Here is an 18,646-nt window from a genome sequence, read left to right as displayed (position 1 = left end):
TCACGTTGCCAAAACCCCAACACACGGACTTGCCAAACTCCGTTTCTCTCACCCTCTAAATCAGTTCAGCATGCGGTGCTGAGGAGCCGTCGGTGTCCTTGAGCAGCTAGCGGGGCTCGCTCGCTGCTAATAGAGACTAACGAACCAGATGTGTGGGCTCCCTGGGGAACTCGAAGCGCCTACCTACTGCTGTGGAGCCGGCCCTGCGGCCTGTCGGAGCAGTGCCACGGAGGGCTGAGGACACTTGCCTCTCCCCAGAGCTGTTTGTGCCCCGCCGTGCTGCCCCCAGCCCCGCAGCAGAGCTGGCTGTTTGCTCCCCGAAACCTCCCCTGCCCCGTCCGGCCTTGCCTCCTGGCCGAGGCGGTGAGTGCAAGGCCGAGGCGGTGACTCAGTGCCACGGGGCAGCTCTGCGGTGTCACCGTGTCCTGCTGCCCGACCTCCAACACGCCTGGATGTGCCTTGCAGTCTGCTTTACGCTTATTTGTCGTCAGAAAAAAAGCAGAAGGGGAAAAATAGCTGCTGTGGCAGGTTACCTGCCCTGTCCCCAGCAGCGCGGCCTGGCTGCAGCCCAGCTTGCTGGGGCAGCGCTCAGCAGTCCCCAGACTGGTGCTGGCAGCTGGGAGGCTTTTCGTTGGGGTGAAAGCCAGCCTTCTGCAGCAAGGAAGGGGTGTTTATGGGATGTGTTTGCGTGCTCAACCGCTCTCAGTCTGAGCATTGCAGAATGCAAAACACCCTGGAAAATCTGCTGGCCTTTGGTACTTAACTCTTTGGTGATCACGCCACAAGCAACTAATAACTCCAATCCCTTGTTTCTGTTTAAAAGGACATCTATTTCCTCTTTCCCTGCTGCTTAAGAGGGAAGGTAGATCTGACTTCCCAGTCTTGGTTAGAAAATTTTTGTAGACTTCTTTTCTTGTCTGTGTAAGAAACTTTGCTACTTACTTCTCTCTTTAAAAGTCTATTTCTGGTTTAATATCCTAGAATTTATTAACTTACTATCTGAGTCATTGGAAGTTTACCGATGTTCAGGTCCTCGCAAGCTGTTATAGCCAGACACTGTTTCACAGACATGCTTCCAGCGAGACTTGCTGAATGAACCTGTTGAATCAGGTGTTGTGTATCATTTATAGTGAGATTTATCTCAGCTGGTGGCATCTCCTGCCTGCAATGTGTAAGTCGACCACCTTGTGCACCCAAGGAAGAGTGGCTGAAAAGCTGAACAGTGGCCCTAACGTCTCTCCTGCTAACCTCTGGCAACAAACTAGGTGATGGCAATGGTGGTGGTGGGACATGGGATAGGGAGGTATGTGCAGTGCCAGCCCTTCCCTTCTATGTCAGAACTAAAGCACTCATGTGAATTTCAAGGCCTGAACTTAGCACATCGTTTTTATGCACATGTGCACACAATAGTAATTTATATTGTAAAAATCATTTATAAATCCCTATGTGCATACAAGACATACGTACCGTTAAAACCATAGCCCTAGTCCTCTGTGTGAAAATGCACAAGCTGCCTTGTGTACTTTAGCTGATCTCTGGTCCTCCCTCTAGTGATCAAATGTATTGTTTAACTCTTTTGGACAGTACCTACATCACTGACAGGCACTCCGTAAATACAGCTAAATCCATCCTGGCAGACTTCATATCTTATTTTACATGGTTTTCTGTGTCAGACAACAACGTTTTTCTCCTAACCTAACAAAATCATCCAGCATCATTCAGGTTTATTCTCTTAGTGGTCGTACACGTTGTGCATTCAAACTAACCGCCTCCGCTGTCTGCGGGCCTGTACAGAGCTCCTGGAGCAGCAGGTGAGGTGCTGTAATCTGAGGTTCCCGTTAGGGAGCTGCTGCAATCGGTCCGTCTGACATCTTCAGACCTATGCCTGCATTTTTCTCCCCTGACTACGGCTGACTCACTGACTGCAGCTTCCCCGAAGTGCGTTGGAGAAGCAGCCTGCTTACGGGTGACACTTGCTGCCCCCTCTTTCCCCTGGCAGGGTGACTGACGGGCAGATCTCTGAGCCTGGTGAGGGGCGGTGAGCTCCCCAGGGACCGCGCTGTGCCATGCTCAGCAATAAAGAGCTGCTGTGAGCACAGCGCTGGAGATGTTTTGCTGTTTCGGTCGGTCTCATGGTGGCCATGGAGCCAGCCCGTAGCTGTACTTTGCTTTCTGTGTGCTTTCTTTCACAAGCTCTGAAAGTAGAAACTTGCAGAAACAGCTGGAGCTGCTGGGTGAGAAGAAAGCCATATCAGGAACTGATTTGAATGGGAGTAACAGAAAGTTGCTGACCGGGAGGTCAGGGCTAAGGTACGTCATGTTTAACTAGTCTGTTTACCTTCTGTACTACTTTCAGAATGTTTCTTCGTATATATATTTTTTTAAGTGGAAAATCTGGGGGTGGTTCTTTCCTTTCTCCTTGTAATCTCTGGGTTTAGTTAAGCCCACAAAAATGCGGGGAGAAATTGCTTAATCCCACTGAAGTCTGTCATCATTTTCCAGCTCTAGCTCGATACAAATTTTTGTTTGATTTTTTGAGGAAACCGTCATTTGAAATGTTTTTTAGGCCACGAAAGAAGATGATAAGCTGTACATGCTGTGGAAGACTTTTTAATAAAAAACATATTGCAAAAGCAGCACTCTGTACCTCCACTTCTCAGGGAAGGTAGAGGCAGAGTGCCGGAGCGTGTGGCGGAGCGGGCTCAGTGCGCTGCCCTGGCTGCCCCAGTGCGGCTCTCACCGTATATAGCCAGCAGCTCGTGCTTTCTGCCATGCTACCCTTTGAGACTTCAAAGATCTCGCTCCTGATGTAAAGCTGAACTTCCAGTCTTCGTGGTGTTGCTGCAGCATGCTCCAAAGGAGGTACTTATTACGTTGTTTCATTTAACTTTATCTGAAATCACCTTTCTTTGAAAATACACATTGTGTTCTGGGTGACTGTCCATGCACTTGGTGGGGCAGGGCTGGTAGTGGAACAAAATAGATTGATAGGTGTCCACAGGCCCTGGCTTTCCTGAGAAGTTACTGGGGAGAACCCTTTTGTGGCCAAAATATCCAGGACTCAGCATCCATCCTTGATCTCTGGAAGCCGTCTACATAATTCTCAAATGCTGAGGTTTGTTTCCAGCTCACAAGTTTCCTAAACTGCTGTTGTTTAAGCAGCCTCTTAACCAGGTCTTTCTTACAAAGATGATAGTATATTAAAAGGGCCATCTGTACTACCTGAATAAGCACCATGCTTATTCTTCCATCCTTCCCTTTGCTTTCCATCCTTCTGAAAGATCTGCTTGCAAATGTGGTAGGTGTTTCTGCTTAAGTCACCACTTAACCTAGAGAAATGAGATCTTTTATAGCACTTTTGCTTTCATTTCAGGCTAATAGCTGACACTGAACTCTCTGTTTTGTAGCCTGAAAGCACCCAGTATCACGTGGCTGATCCGAATATACAGAAGTCAGTATTTTTTGCTAACAAATTCTAGCACAAATTCTGAAAATGTGTATGTTTCATGTCCCAGATGTGATCATGAACCTTCCTTGGTTACAGCAAAGTACCCATGTGCTTGTATAACATTTCCCTGCTTTTTCTCAGTTAAAGCTTGACTTTAGTCAAGCCTGAGCAGTAAGGCAACACGGTACAGTTTATCAGGCTGGGAAGGTTGGTATTTCTTGGTGGCAGAAACTGCACAGAAAAGTTGCTTAAGTAGAGCTTGTTGGGTGTTCACCCTCACTATTTCCTCAGACAAAGATGTGATTTCAGCAAAAAATAGTATTTCTTTAAAAAAAAAAAATCTTGACTTGGAGGAGAAAGGAAATTCAATTCTCCATCAAGGAAATCAGAACGAGGCGTTTCCTCTGGGAAATGTCGATGAAATGCTGATACTTGTCTGCTGTTACAACAGTGGCCTGGTGCCAGTGCTCTGGCTAAACCGCAGTAGCTCAGCGTTATCGTGTGATTACAGCCTGCTGCGGGGTAGGTACTGGGCTTAGGGGCTTGTCACACATGCAGTGAGAGGCAGGAGGCCGCCAAGCTTGGTTTCACAAGGGCCCATCTGAGCGGGTTCCTGTCAGTGATTCCCCAGGAGAAATATTTGAGCCAGGAATACTCTGAACTCTCATGCTTCAAGAAATGTTGTGATAACATGACCTTTTGTGTTCCGGTTTAGAACAAAGCCAGATGGAGCTTCGAATGGGAGAAAAGAGTGATTCCTGAACTGTCACCCGTGGCCCACCTTAAGGTCTGGTAAGGCCAGCTTGATCAAATAGATGCACGGGGACCCTAGAGACATTCAAAGGTTGAGCCAAAATATTCTGTGAGGACTGTGATAGAAATGGCTGGGGCAGATTGTTCCTCTGTCATCAGCTCTGCCTTAAAGAAAGCACTGCTGTTTTAAATGAAGAGTAAGTGCCTTTGAAGGATATAGCAGGTCAGTGCATTGGCTGAGGACCACAGCAACAGCTCCAGCTTCGCCCTGTGCAGTGTGTTTCCACCTTGCAGAGTACAACAGCAACAAGCTGTATTTAACCAGCACCTCCGTGCACCCCACGAAAACGGTCTCTGCTGGCTGCAGCCCCGAGGCTGGAAGCATCACCGTGGTGCTGCGTGGTCAGGAGAAAGGGGCACGTGGGACGTGAGAGGCAGGTGGAAAACCTCATGCTGGAAGTGTGGGATACGCAACTTTGCTGACTTGCTTGGAAGGCGTCCCACCTCGTTCTCCATGTCACAGGTCTGCTGCTGGGTGGTAGGTAAAGACTGAGCTTTTCTGTCCAATGCTGGGAGTGCAAGCTGACACGTCATCGCTTTCCTTTCCTTCTTCTTGGCTCTGTTTCTGCTGGCTGGGGGTGTTGCGAGGATTCTCTCGGCATGCAGTGCTGAGGTATTCCAAACTGACTGTGGAGGATGTTCCCCGTGGCTCAGCGGAGCTGTATAACAGGATAAAGTTGGATTATTTTGCCTTAGCAGGAATCACACACCTGGGTCATAACAGATAAAGCAGACTTGGTCCAGTGGGCACACAGAAGGCTCCAAGCATCGCCCCACTCCAGCCCCACTTGGAGGCTTGAATAGGTACCAAGTGCTGAGTTCAAATACCCATCGGTATGGCAAATAAAAGAAGTTTCTGTACAGAGGATTAACACAAAGCTGAAGCCCTACTGGTTTCTTTTGAAACTTCCTTAGGAGGAGTAGTCGCAGCCAGCTCTTAAAGCTCATTTTACTCAGAACATCTTATAAAATTATGTGGTAGATGAGGAACATATGTCCCTTTTGCCTGTTTCATTTTGCCCTACTTTAGCTCCTTTCTTTCACAAAGCCTGCCTTTTGCAGTAAGTCTTAGCCTGATGTAAGGGATCCTTCTCAAATCTACATTGTTTCCACCCTAGTTAAGTGTGGAGAAAATATTGCTCAACATGACCTTAAAAAGTGAGCATAAGAAAAGACTCATCTGGATCATTTGTGATAAATTGCCTTTTCCTTTTTTCTTTGTTAATTAACTGGGTTGAAGTAATCCCAACTTGTACAATCAGCTGTGAAAAAAAGCAGCCAGCATTAAATGTGATAGCTGGAAAATGCACACTATGAGGCTGCCGGTGGTGATGGCAAAAGCCGGGCAGATGCCCACACCGACTTAGTTTTGCTGTTTGTGGGGGGAGAGCACGAAGCTCGGCTGGGATGGGCTCTGTTATGGGAGGTATCACGTGAAGGTGGAGCAGCTCCGTGCTGCAGAGAGACAGCAGACAGGGCAGGGACATGCTTGGCAGAGTGAAACACGTGGCGTGTGGAAGCAGAAATACCAGGTTAGGGCTAGGATTCACTTGGGGGTTGGGGAAAAAGCAAAGGACAGGGAGAAGCTTGGGAGGTGAAGAGGCTGAGAGAGGTGGTGAGACCAGCCTCCTTCAGAGGCCATGGCAATTGGGCAGCACCCCTTCCCAGCCTGCATTAATTGTCAAACGCACAGCTGGCAGACGTGCATGCAGCTGGCCACGCACTTTCTGTTCCTTTCCCAGTGTCAAACGACGGCTCTGCCCTCTGCAGAAAGTGATGTGAGGATTTCCTGCTGGCTTCAGGCTGCTCCGCAGCCTTACCTGCCTGGGCTACAAGCAAGCCTGAGCTCTGGAAACTCTCAGGTGTGTTAAGCTGAGAAGCATGAAGCTCATCCCAGAGCCATGCTCACTGCGAGCCATACGAGCAAGCGCCGTCCCCAGCTCTGGCAGAGACACCACGGGGCACGAGGGCAAGCAAGGCACACGCTGTCTGGACATGAAGGACATCGTCCACCTGCCCCTGTTTCTTCCAGGTGCAGAAAGCTCGTGTTTGCAGAAAGCCCCCTCTACCAGGTCCATTACTGGCTTCCTCATCGGCGAGGGACCTTTGGCACAGCCACCTGGCATGCCAGGCGTGGGCTCGTTAACTTCATCTGCCACCCGGGGTAAGGCTGTTAATCGTGTTTCTTTGTGGTGATGCAGGGATTGCTTTTTGGCTTCTTGCTCTGCTGTAAGCATTAGCTCCCCCGCTCCTTCCCGGCTGCATTCATCCCCACCAGCAGGAAACCCCAGATGCTGTGCGGTGAAAGGTGCTTTTGGGGACCCTGGTGTCCGCAGCTGAGAAAAACCGCTTACAGAACGACTGCACTGAGTCAGCTGCCCCGGGAGCAGCCTGTGTCGGCTTCTGGAAATAGTTACAGCTCTTAATTTCCCAGGGCAATCCCTCCAAGCAGTTCATCTCCTAAGAGGAAGCATTTGCTGTACGTTTAGGCAGGAGATGAATTGCTCGTGTTTCTAATCGGGGGATGCAGCGGGCCGGGGGGTGCCCAGGCGGTGGCCCCAGGGCTGGCAGCGTGGTGGAGCTTGGGGTCTGGGTGCCGTAGCAGGGACAGAGACGAGCCTGCCGTTGCGGATGGGTGCTGCAGCATGGCGAGGTGCTCGGTACATCTGTCCCCGAGCATCTGTCCCCGTCCTCGAGGCGAGAGCAGCCGGTTCCCGAGGGGGCTCGCCCAGCGCTGCGCTCCTGCGGAGGGAGCACCAACAAGGCTTTGTGCGACACCGAGGGCTTCAGCAGGAAGGAAGCGAAGGGGAAAATAAGTCTTTCAGAGCAGATGAAAAGTCCTACTGAGGTGCAGCAGGCAGGGAAGGCCACGCTTACACGCTGAATAGGAGGAAGGAGGAATCATTTCCTCGGGCCTCCTTTTGTGCCTGTTAAATAATTGATGCCTTTCTAGATCTATAGGCTCGTTTAAGCCTGAGCACCTGGAAAGCTCTCGGCTGCATGTAGGCCAAAGAAAACACGTTTTTGCTGTTAAAATAACTCTTCTTTTATCCCATCAGCCTCTGCATTTCTTGCAGACCCTGCTAATGTTAGCAAAAGTAAATTTGGGCTCTTTTCTCTGTTCTCCTCACGTGCAACTGTTTAGCTGGCCGAAGGTTATAGAAAGCTTCTGGAGAACACCAGACCTCAGCAGAGAGACGTGTCCTGTCCTGGGGCTGGGAGGTAAAATCTCGCTCAGTCTCTTGTGGATCACGGCACCCTCTGGAGCGGGAGCACCCCGGGGGGGCCCCCACGCAGGGCTGGGGGGCTGCAGGTGGCACCGCCAGGGCTGGCTGCTGGCATCGCTCGGAGCTGCTGCTGGGACTCAGCAGCCAAGTCCCCGCGCTGGCAGGGAGCAGGAGAGCGAGCTGCAGAGGGAGCCGCTCTGTTACGAGGCGACAGGAACGAGGCCTCAAGCCACGGCCAGTAACGCGCAGGCAAAAATATACTTCTCATTATGAACCAAAATAAGGGTGGGACCGAGAGTGGCTCTTTCCTCCTTTTTCCAGTATTACTTCATAGAGCACTTGTAGAAGACATCCCCTTCCATGGAATTTGTGCTTGGCTGACGAATTTGTGACGTCTTCGCACAAGGGCTCATTGAAAGATGCCCCCGATCCAAGGTGCCACCAGTTCCTGGGAGAGCGTCCCGTCCGTGCTGCTCTCTGTGAAGCCACCCTCAGGACACCGCGGCATGAGGTGGGTGGGGACAGCTGGGTGCTGGAGGCTGCGCGGCTGCCAGCGCCCGGCCTCGAGACATCCCACACCCGTCATCCACGAGGCGCTGGTAACGGAGCTGGGCTCCACGGGCAGAGTCCGCACCCCAGCGAACGCGTTGGCCTCTTGTGCAAGATGAATCATTGCCCTTGCTTTTGGCATTATTATTATTATTTTTTTAATATCCCGTTTAGTGAACTGGTGAATCAGCAGTCAAATAAGGAAATAATAACATGGTGAATTAACCCTTTCAAACTCAGGCGCATGAAATTAGACATACAGAGCAGTGACTTGATTTCCACGTGCTTTGCAATAAATGTCAGCCCCGATTCTGGCCTTCCTGCATGCACCCAGCCCCTGGCACCCAGCTCCAGGCTGCCAGCAGAGATGGGGTGAGGCAGGCTGTGCTTTCCAGCCCTCAGCTCCTCGCCTGGATTAATGGCAGAGGAGAAGGGAGGTGTTAAGGAGGGATTCGGCCTCCAAAAGGACCTCTCCAGGTCCCGTACTCCCATGCCTCTGATGGGAATATTTGCCAGGCTTGTCAGGGGTACAGCAGTACTCTTGGTAGCTCATCCTTGCTACCCTAGCTGTTGGCATAGTGAGTTGTGTGGGGTTGCTCATTTTTCTTAGGCTCTGGAAAGCTGCATGGAAGGATCCCACTGCGAGGCTGAGCAGCTTTTCTTTCGTGATTGCTGTTTTCTCCTGCAATACATGAGCAGACCCGTCCCGCTGTCCTAAACAGAGAGGATCTGTGCTTTTCCTGCCTAGCTGCTGGAAAGCAAAATGTGCATGGCACAGCATCCCTGTGGGGCTGGGGACAGCTGTGGCAGTTGTCAGAGCCGTCACGAAGGGAAGCCTGGATTTCCCCACCTACTCCAAAACCAGCGTTAACTACAGGAAAGGGCAAGGTGTGGGCGGGAAGCGTGCTGCACTGCTGCGAGCATGGCTTTGTAGGAATGAGCCCGGTGCTGCCCTCAGCCCTGCTCCCCAGCTGAGCACTGACAGCTTCTGAGCAGCCACCTGGGGTAGCCTGGGCGAGACCCGACGGGGTCTCATCCTGCACGGCCCCGCTGGCACCTCCTGCCTGCAGCTGCAGGGGTGCAGAGCTACGTGGTGCTGGCCACGGCTCATGTTCCCCGACGTGCCTCATGCTGCCAAACAGCAACACAAAGATTCGGTTCCTTTCCCCATACAGGGAACCTTTATAATTATTATTTTTAAAGTGATTAATGGAGCTGTTCCTATGTTTACTGCTACAAGGTCAAACCATTTGTTTGCATGGGGTATGCTCATGTAATCTCTTCTTTCTCGGCTAGCCTCCTTAAAAAAATTCTTAGAGGTTTCTTTGGGAAAGTGTTGCAGACACACTTGTGCATGACATATTTATGCATAGTGACTGATCTGCATTCAGCCCTGCACTGTAGTAACAACTGATAGGTTGTAATGTTTATAAATGTTGCTCTGAGGTTTAAATTTATGAGACAAGCCTAGGAAATAGATCTTATTACAGCACACTGTAACCAAATATTTCCCAATAAAGAGAAATAAAGAGAACCAATTTTATATCTGGCTGTTAACGTTCTCCCAGATGTTGCGTACCATATGCCAGCATTTTTCAGCTCTAAAGCAAGCTGCATTTGTAACATCTACAAACCCACTGATTTCTTCCCCTCCTTTCCCACCGCCCGTGCTTTTGACAGATAATGGCAGACATGGCAGCAACTGCTGACAGTGCTCGTGGGGAGCATGGCACAGCCATGAGATGCCAGTAGAGATGCTGGAGGTATTGATCCCTACGTTACTGCTACATGCTTGCTACTTCAGCAGTACATTTAGATTCCCTAGAACTCAAGTTTTTACTGGGAAAAAAAAAAAAGTATTTACTGAAATATTGAAATGTCTTATCTGGTTTTGTTTTCAGTCTGAATCTCAGTGATTCACACAGAGATGAGATTTATTGGAGGCCTGGATGCCCAGTTCTATGTGCGTTATTTCCATTGGCTTGAGAGCAGATTGAAAACTGAAGAACTGGACATTTGCATAGTCCAAGAAATGAACTAGCATTGGATTATTTTTTTTTCCCCTCCGAGTTATGCTGACAGCAGCCATAACATTAAGGCTGAAAAGTTTATTTACTATGTAAAGACCATATTTTCCCTTCTTATCCCAGCTTTTCTTGGCTTGAATTGCTTGGCGGTATCCACTTAACCACTAACACCCAGAGGCGTGGTATTAAGCTGGGATGAAAAATGAACCTGCAGAAGAATATTGGAGATTTAAGTGGGTATGGTTCTAAGAAAACCAGTGGAAAATATGTTTACTCCAAGCATCTGTAGCACCTAATTGAAGCAATGATATTTTCTGTAGCACCTAATTGAAGCAGTGATATTTTCTGTAAGAACATAGGGAATGCTTTTCTGCTTTCTTTCTGGATTTGAGTTTTGCTTTGAATCGATATGACATAATCCATGGAATTGTTTTTTTACAGCTGCATTGGAAACTTTCTGCCAATAGTCAAGGATGTGTTAATCAGGGTGAAAAAGCTTACATTCATTCAAGCTTTGCTGATTTTTTGACTCTTTGTTAGGAACTGTTGCTTCCTCCTAATTTACTGAAATCTCGTATTCAGTAAACACTATTATTTTTGAGCTATTAATGTTGCTATAAATTTGAATGGCTAGAAGAAGGTGGCAGGATGTGATTAAAAGGGAGCTGATCTACATCTGTACGTGAAATCATTGCCGACACTAAATGTGACAGCGAACGAAACGCATATTTATGCGCCCATGAAGGATGATCCAGTGCTACTCGGTCTGCTGTATTGGCATCACCGAGGGGATTTCTGTGAAACTAACTTAGAAGAACGTACAGGATCCTGTATCGCCTCTAGGGCATCTGCAAGTGTTGCCGGTTGGTAGTTGGCTTGCTAGTATCACTTCTCTTGGGCATCTCTGATCTGAAGGCCGAGTTACCCCCGTTGTCCCCTTCAGAGCCCACGGCGTGAGCTGATGTGCACGTGCTGCGGTTTTAATTAAACGCTCCATCATCCCCAGGCATTTCAGCTGGCAGCTCCTTCGCTCCTCTCCCTCCCTGGCCAAGGAGGCAACAGCACTCGGGGTCACAGCCAAAACAGTGGGGCCTTTTGGGGTCTGTGCTCACCATACCGCTGCGGCTCTGCCGGCTCGTGCTGGTTTGTGCTGCCAGACCTCCTTGCCAAAGTTTGGGAAAATGCGTTTCCACACCTCAATGGGGAACCCGGCCCTCCATTTCCCTGCCTTTTGTCACATGTGCTTAGACAGGAGCTGCTTCAGAAGTGACCTTTTCGTTTTTCTCCAAAACACAGATTTACATTTCTCACAGACCTTTGAGGATGCAAATCGAACGAGATACATTTTAAAGATCATCTGCTCGGCATCACAGCCCTGGTCTGTGCCATCTGGAGGAGAGGAGCAGCCTGGAGCTGGGCGGGGTGGGGAGCAGCGCTGGGGCTACACGCACTGGTGGGGATGAGCTGCAGTGGAGGGGGACTTAAAGGGCACCGTGGTCACATCCATCACAACAGTCTGATAGTGCCACCAGGGTGACTGGGAAAAAAGCTGGATTTTATCATTTAATCAACCGTGTCGTTTTACAGATGGATTTTGGAGATGGACAGAAGTAGCTGCTGATGCAAGTGGCTGAGAGGAGCAGGCATTTTATTCTGCAGAGCAGTGACCAGAGCCCAGCTGAAAGCAGCGTGGCCATGTTCAGGCTGCACAAGCAGGGCAGCACTGGCTTTAACAAGAGGCAGCATCGTGAGCATGCTGAAACCAGCGCTGCCGGCACCGCTGCACCAAGCAGTGCCCGGCTTTCACAAGCCTCTGCAAAACAAGAGAAATGTAATACCCACCTCGTTACCAGCACCAGTTCCCAAACTTCTCAGTGAAGAGCTGAAAAACTCACATCCCCCCCTGGACAAAGCTTTGCTGCTCTTCTTCTGTCTGGCTGTGAGTTCGAGAGGTGCACCCCGCTCGGGGATAGCTCCCCATGCCCACAAGGAGGTGGCTTCACACCACACCTGAGGGACCTGCTGAGGCTGCCAGGCCCCCACCGGGCTGTTCTGGAACATGTGGTGACGGCAGTTGGTGGCCAGATGAGAGGGGGTCTGCAGATTGCCAGTGCCAACAGGTATTTCTAAAATTGGTCTGGAAAATGTGTTGTTACAAAAATGTATTCTTGCAAATACCTTCAACCTGCACTGCAGCCTCTGGGTGAGGCCACGAAAGAAGTCTGCAACGTGAGGTGTAAAATACAAAATATTTATTTAAAAAATTAAAGCATTACAATTCTGTCTCTTTTCCAGTAAGTGTAAATAAATAGCAGTTCAGAGCTGTGCTGAAATGCATGGAGCGAGGTGCTGGGAGAGCTATTTAAGAAAAACAAAAACAAAAAAACAACACTTTAATGGTTACCCATTTATTTGCTCTTTTAATGTGAAGAAGGCTTCAGCAGGCTCCAGAGAGCCCTTGCCTGCTCCCCACAACAGTGTCGGGGGCAAGCATCTGCGCAGGCAGAAATATCAGTTCTGCAGTGGAGGGCGGTCAGGCTTTGGGGCTTTTCTTCTGTGTGCTCAGTCAGGATGAGGCGTGCACACTCCTTCCAGATGAAATTAATGCGGGTCTGCTGGCATCACTTCTGCAAGTATGTGACAGGGCTTGCCATCAATTTGAGCAAGTCTTAATTTTGGTTGAAATTTGTTTCTGAAACATCCAACAAAGCCAGCAAAGACAAAAGCAGGTCAGTGAAGCAGAGTTGAAGGCACTTAAACCAAAAAAAAAAAAAAAAAAAAGCCCAGGGTTCTCTTTAATTTGTAGTTTATCTGCAATTTAAAAGAGTAATCACAGCCATGCCGAAGAGACATAAACACAGCTTGGAGAGCCATCAAAATCTGGGTCACGGCTTCAGCTCTGCCTGGGGATCTTGTTAGGTGAAGGAGGGAACGTCGGCGCTGCTCCTGGTGCCCGGCGCGGAGCGAAACCCGGCGGGCTCAGCACAGTGCTCAGCAGCTCCTTTGCGGACCCATAACCGGGCAACGTGAGCCAGCGCTGCGCTGAAATTGCTAAATAACGACTGAGTCGTGCTGTTCAGTAAACAGGAAAGAAATCTTGGTTTTTTTGCCTGGAAGCTTAGCACTGCAAGCAGGACCTGGAGGCTCTGCCGGCAGCAGCCTGCCTGCCTTTCAGGTGTGCGGCGGGGAGTGCTGAGCTGTCACAGTCCTTAGCTAACCCCACGTCTGTGGGGAGAGGCTAGCATTGATCCACGGCCATCTGATTTGGAATGAGAGCATGACTTCCACAGAGCGGGAATCTATTCTGTATTTAAGGCCCAGTCTGGCCTTCCAAGCAAAACACGTGAAAAGAGAAGATTTAAACAGGAAGGGTTTGATATTTCTCTCTCCCTCATAAATTTCTGTAGGTCTTGTTGCTGCTAATTACTGGAGATCCCAGCACAAGAGCTTTTCTCCCTAGCAAACCAGCTTCTCGTGTTCCCTGTACTTCAGTTAATCAACCCCAGTCTCCTGCTCTGTTTATTTAACTTTTAAAGCCCTAGCTGAGTGCTGGTGACACGTGTCACCCGAGGGCCGCACGGCAGGGCTCGGGCTGTCCCCGCAGAGCAGCTGGAGGGTGGGAAGAAGCAGCGGGCACTTTCTGCTGCGTCCCCTGGATGTGAGCTTTTGGATGCTGAGTGGCCACCAGTGTGGCTTGCTGTTTGCCTGAGGCAGTCAGCTCGGGGGACGTGTCCGTCTGCCCTTTGGAAGGGGCCCTTTGGGAAGAGGCCCTCTTTCTCACTGTGCAAACCTACTGCACCCGCTGCTTCTCACCAGATGCTCGGGCTTTACCAGATGCAAAACTGCATGCATGGGTGTGAGGGCCTCTCTGCAGCTCGTTTCTAAATTGCACAGCGGCTGTGTCTTTCAACCGGGTGCCAAAGAGGTCTCTGCCCCGAGCAGCCAGAGCAGAAAGCTCCAGCTTGTGCTCCCTGACGCTCCGTGCTGCAGCATCTCTGGTAAGGAGCCCGGCTCAGTGCTGACAGTGCGTTGGGCCTGCTGAGCGAGATTGGGAGATGGCTTTTCTCAAAATCTGCATTTAATTGATTGTAAGTGGGGTTTGTTTGTTTCTTTGTTTTGGCCATGTGTTTTGGGGTTTTTGATTTGTTCTGCCATGCAAGAAGAACTAAGTCACACTGATTTTTCTTTCTTTTTTTTTTCTTTTCTTTTTTTTTTTTTTTTCATTTTATTTCTGTTTTCTCCATTTAAAATAGGTCCCTAGATCACTTAAGACTTTGGCCATTGTATAGCTTTCTATGGTGCCACATGGCTACAGGCTCCAGGGCTATGGTCATTGAAAAAATCCTCCTGCCTAAGGGAATCTTCTGAAAGGATGAGGTTTGCTATAAGGTATCTTAGTCGTGCTCATGCAGGCATATTGTTACTACAGAAGAGATTTCTCGGCAACTGTGGGCTCCTGGGCTTATATTTCAGCATCAGTGGAAGAGGCTGTAAAGAGCAAGAGCTCTTCAGAAAGTCCCCCTTGGGTTCCTGATATGACAAAACTACCATTTGACCTCAAGCCAAGTATGTCTCAAGTATGAGACCCTCTCTGTTTCTAAAGTGATTTGAGACATGCACGTGTCTGTAGAAATGCAAACCGGGGCTGCTGTATGATGCCCTGTAGCTCAGTGGGTCTGGAGGAACTGGTTCGCTGCCCGTAGCCAAAAAAGCAGTTCTTCAAAGCAGCGCCTGTCACAGCTTCCTTTGCAGTGGGCTGTTTAGTTTTGTGGTTATGACCTGCAGTTTATTTCTGTGGCAACGACTGTGTTGTTGTAATAATCGTATAATCACTTCACTGCTATTAGAAGAGGTTTATCTGTGAGAATCATTTTAGAAACAACGGTCTGGGTCCAGATCTTCAAAGGCGCATCCACAGACACCAAGCTGCATTGATGTCAGCGAAGCAAAACGAATGCCCCTAGCTGAAATAGCAAGCAAACAAAATTAAAGCTGATGTGGGTTTCTTGGGCATTGAGTCAGAAGGCAGCGAGCTGAGCACGCGGCCGTTTCTCCTCTCGCCTCCCACAGCGGGACAGACCTACAGGGAGCCGAGGCCGTGGCCAGCACAAACGCTCTCATCGGTGCTTCACTTTTTCTCTGCCAGCGCCCTTCTCTGTTTTCCCTTCCTCGAGGACTTCCATTACTCACAGACTGTTTTCCTTCCCTCTGCTAAGTGATGTACGAACTGTTTGTACGCTCCAGGCTGGCTTCTGACGTCCGTCCCTTCTGTGTGCGCACGGAGCGAGGGCGCTCCCCGCAGCGCAGCGGGTCAGCGGGCTGCCAGGCCGCAGGCTGGGCCCAGGGGGAAGGCGAGGGCTTGCCACCAGCTCTCAGGGATCAGAATTTGTCCCAGCTCCTTCAATTACTCACTAGTTTTGAACATGTCGTATCTCTTCACTGACGAGTTCAGGACGTAACGTGGGCTCCACTGGGATGAATGCCGAGTGCAATCAGTGGGGGGCTAAGGAAGAAACATCTTCCCTTGGTTCAAACTCCTGAACGGCCATAGATCATGCTTCCTAATTCTATCTGCTGTGGGTTCTGTTTGCTTTAAGCCTTTTTAGAACATAGTCGAGGTTTTTTGTTTTCAGGTGTACACGCACATGCCTGTTGAATTAAATAAATGAGCAGCCTGCCTACGTGAGGCCATCCTACCGAGGATGTGTAGGACACCACACCCACCTAGTCTTTAATGCCATGCCTTGGTTTGAATGATAGTCTTTTGTAATGCGTTGATTGACTCTATTTTAAGGGAATGCCTAACAGAAGTCAGGCTACTGCTAGCATAAAATGAGCAAAGAAAAATACAGTGCATGTGCTTTCCTGAAAATTTAATTTTCTCCTGATAAATAGGAGTAAGAAAGCCAGCACTCAGAGAACACAGCAGGTTATCAGGGAGGTTGGTTTGGCTGGCATAGAAATCATTTTTCAGATTATATGATTTTCCATTAACTATTGACTGCATAATCAGTTGGAGAAGTTAGACTCTTTTGAGAAAGGTGAGAGTCATGCAAGCTGTTTGATCCAACACGAGCACTTCATCCTCGCCTGAAGCAGCTGGGTGAGTGAACATCACTTTTCTCTTGTGTGTGTGATGTGGGTTCTGAGTTAGCATTATAAAACAAGCCTCTTCACCTGCTGCTTTGCCTCATTACATTTCCATAGGCCAAATTGGATCAAGCACCAGCGGAAAAATCCCCACACCCAACAGTGCAAGCGTGGGCTCGCCTCGGCCCCGCGCTCCATAGCCAGTGGGTGCTGAGAGACCCCTTCCCGGCCCCTGGCTACTCCTAGCACCCAACCCACAGCTCAGAAGCCCTGGGTCTGCCCGCTCTGCCCTGCGCTCTTCACGCTGGTGGTGCTCGCCTGCGTAGGTACGTGGACTTGGCAAATAATATTTGTGGCTCTATAGAGACGTTCTGCAATCTGGTCATCCATGCATGGTCTTGATTAGAATGTAGTTACCAAGAGTTGGCTCTGGTGTTATTTTTGGCAAGGTTGGGTAGGCAGAATTTGATTTTTGTTTTTTTTCTAAATGTCCTGCTTTTCCTCTTTTGTGATGCTGCAGTCTTTTCACGGCTATTGGACTCACCACGCAACATGTGCTCCTTGTTGCCATGTGTGTTTATTTTTTGCCTCACATTCAGATTATTATCAATATTGATGCTCAAAATAATTCTTGTGCCATTTCTAGAAAGATGTGCAAACTGAGCCACTTTCCATTTAATATTAACTGAAATTCCCTGGAATGTTATCATCTGCATGGCAACCAGCAGCCCATCTGCACCTAATGGCTATGCTACAGAGTGAAGGAGCTTTGCTTGGTAAATATGCATTGTGAAAATCCTCATCAGATCTGATCTTGGGCATGGTGGGAAAAGCCACTCTTTCCCTAAAAGCAGCAGCAGGTCCCATCACATTTCAGCTGTGAATAATGGACAGCAGTGATTCACCCTGCAGTTAGTCTCATAAAAGTCCACTCCTTATTCTGTAAGACGAACAGGAGTGATAATTTTATAGACAAGCGCTGTTGTTGGTAAGCCCTTTCTGGGTCAGCTTATATCAACACGTGTAACCCCTCCTGGCGTGCTCCCAGCTTCACCCAGCCTGGCAGATCTACGAGGCAGCTCAAAGGTAGGCGCTGGAGCAGGGTGTTAAAGGGGACGTGCTGGACCAGACGCATCTTCAGAGTTGGGTACAAAACTGCACATAAACCATGTATCTAAACTTAGGAGTCCTGAGCCCTACTATTTAAGGGAAAAAGAAGAGTATCAAGTGCTTGCCAGGGAGGAAGAAACATCCAAGTGCTAGTCAGAGAAAGGATCTTCACATCTGCTGGTCTTCTGCCCAGGGGTGATACCAGTGCAGGTTCCCTATTTGGGGTTATGCCTTCCCTCAAGTTAATGGTACTCTTCTGCTTACAAAAAATCTGTACAGTATTTATTTTGCTGTATATTAACTATTCCTCTTTTGTTTTTTCTACATACATGGCTGCTTCAGCTGCTTTATGTGTTAATGCAGTACTTTCCATTAAGCGGTCCTATGAGTACATCAAAAATAAACACTCTTATAACAACATGCATAAGATTAAACTATTAAACTTGCTCAAAGTATACAGTTCATAAATTAAAAGTGTTTATGCTCATACTTTAGTATTGATTTCTGCGTTTATAAAAATAAAAGAACTTGCCCTTAGGAAACAAAAATCATGGTTCTTTAAGCTTTTCTTTGTCAGGATGCCAAAAAAGACAACTTAACATGGAAACATCACCATTTGTTCATGTCAAATGTAGTTTATCCAATTAGATGTTTTATAACTCCACTGAGTTAAACGAAGAAGGTTAATATTTTTTATTGTTTTATTTTTTCATGCTGTGTCTGTAATACACGCAAAGATAACTTAGCCTAGCAAAATATACAGTGTAATTTGGTAATGTGTTTATTGGATTCCACTAAAAGACTCTTGAGAAATTATTCAAGATTTTTGCTCTTCAACTAAAATTATTTCTTTTTCTTTCCTTTCTTCTCCTTTTTTTTTTCCCTGCATAATCTTTCAAGCTTTTTGTTTTCTGGAAATGTTTTAAAGAAGAGACTGTTAGAGTTTTTTTTTTTTTGTATTTTATTTTGTTGTTCTCTTCCCCTCCTCCTCCCACCCCCCTCCCTCCCCCAGTGTCAGGAAGGAAAGGCCTTCTGGAGGTGAATGTCTTTAGTTACTCGTGTTTTTGAAAATTTAATTGTGTCCATGGTTCTGAAACATATATGACATCTTGCAGTATGATAAATGCCTAAGCTTCCAGTAACTTGCATTTTAAAATTGTCTTATGGAGGCTTCAGATCAGTTACAGTTTTATGGGTGTGGTTTTGTGGTAGCTTAAACGAGCAAAAAAAAATATTCATTTTTCTTGTGGAATTCAGTTTTCTGCCAGGCTGGACTCCAGAGCTCCAAGCAGCCTAAGCAGCCTGGATAAATCTATGGACACATGAGTTTTACTGACCTGGGACAGTGGTGCCATGCCCTGTGCAGCGGCCTTGCCACAGAC

At 48.3% G+C, this 18,646-nt stretch overlaps 1 long non-coding RNA gene across 1 annotated transcript; it reads left to right on the top strand.

The window, feature by feature from the left end:
* The first annotated feature begins 1,950 nt into the window (after positions 1-1,950).
* LOC308200031 lies at positions 1,951-18,250 on the top strand. The gene is made up of 6 exons (XR_013955180.1): positions 1,951-2,310; positions 2,567-2,862; positions 4,164-5,065; positions 6,294-7,999; positions 11,652-16,167; positions 16,272-18,250. It is a non-coding gene; the product is annotated as an uncharacterized lncRNA (long non-coding RNA).
* The last annotated feature ends 396 nt before the right edge of the window (positions 18,251-18,646 follow it).

This window comes from Anser brachyrhynchus (genome assembly GCF_964034855.1).
Source record: "Anser brachyrhynchus genome assembly, chromosome: 9".
NCBI classification, from domain to species: Eukaryota; Metazoa; Chordata; class Aves; order Anseriformes; family Anatidae; genus Anser; species Anser brachyrhynchus.
This window is presented reverse-complemented; position numbering and strand designations above follow the sequence as displayed.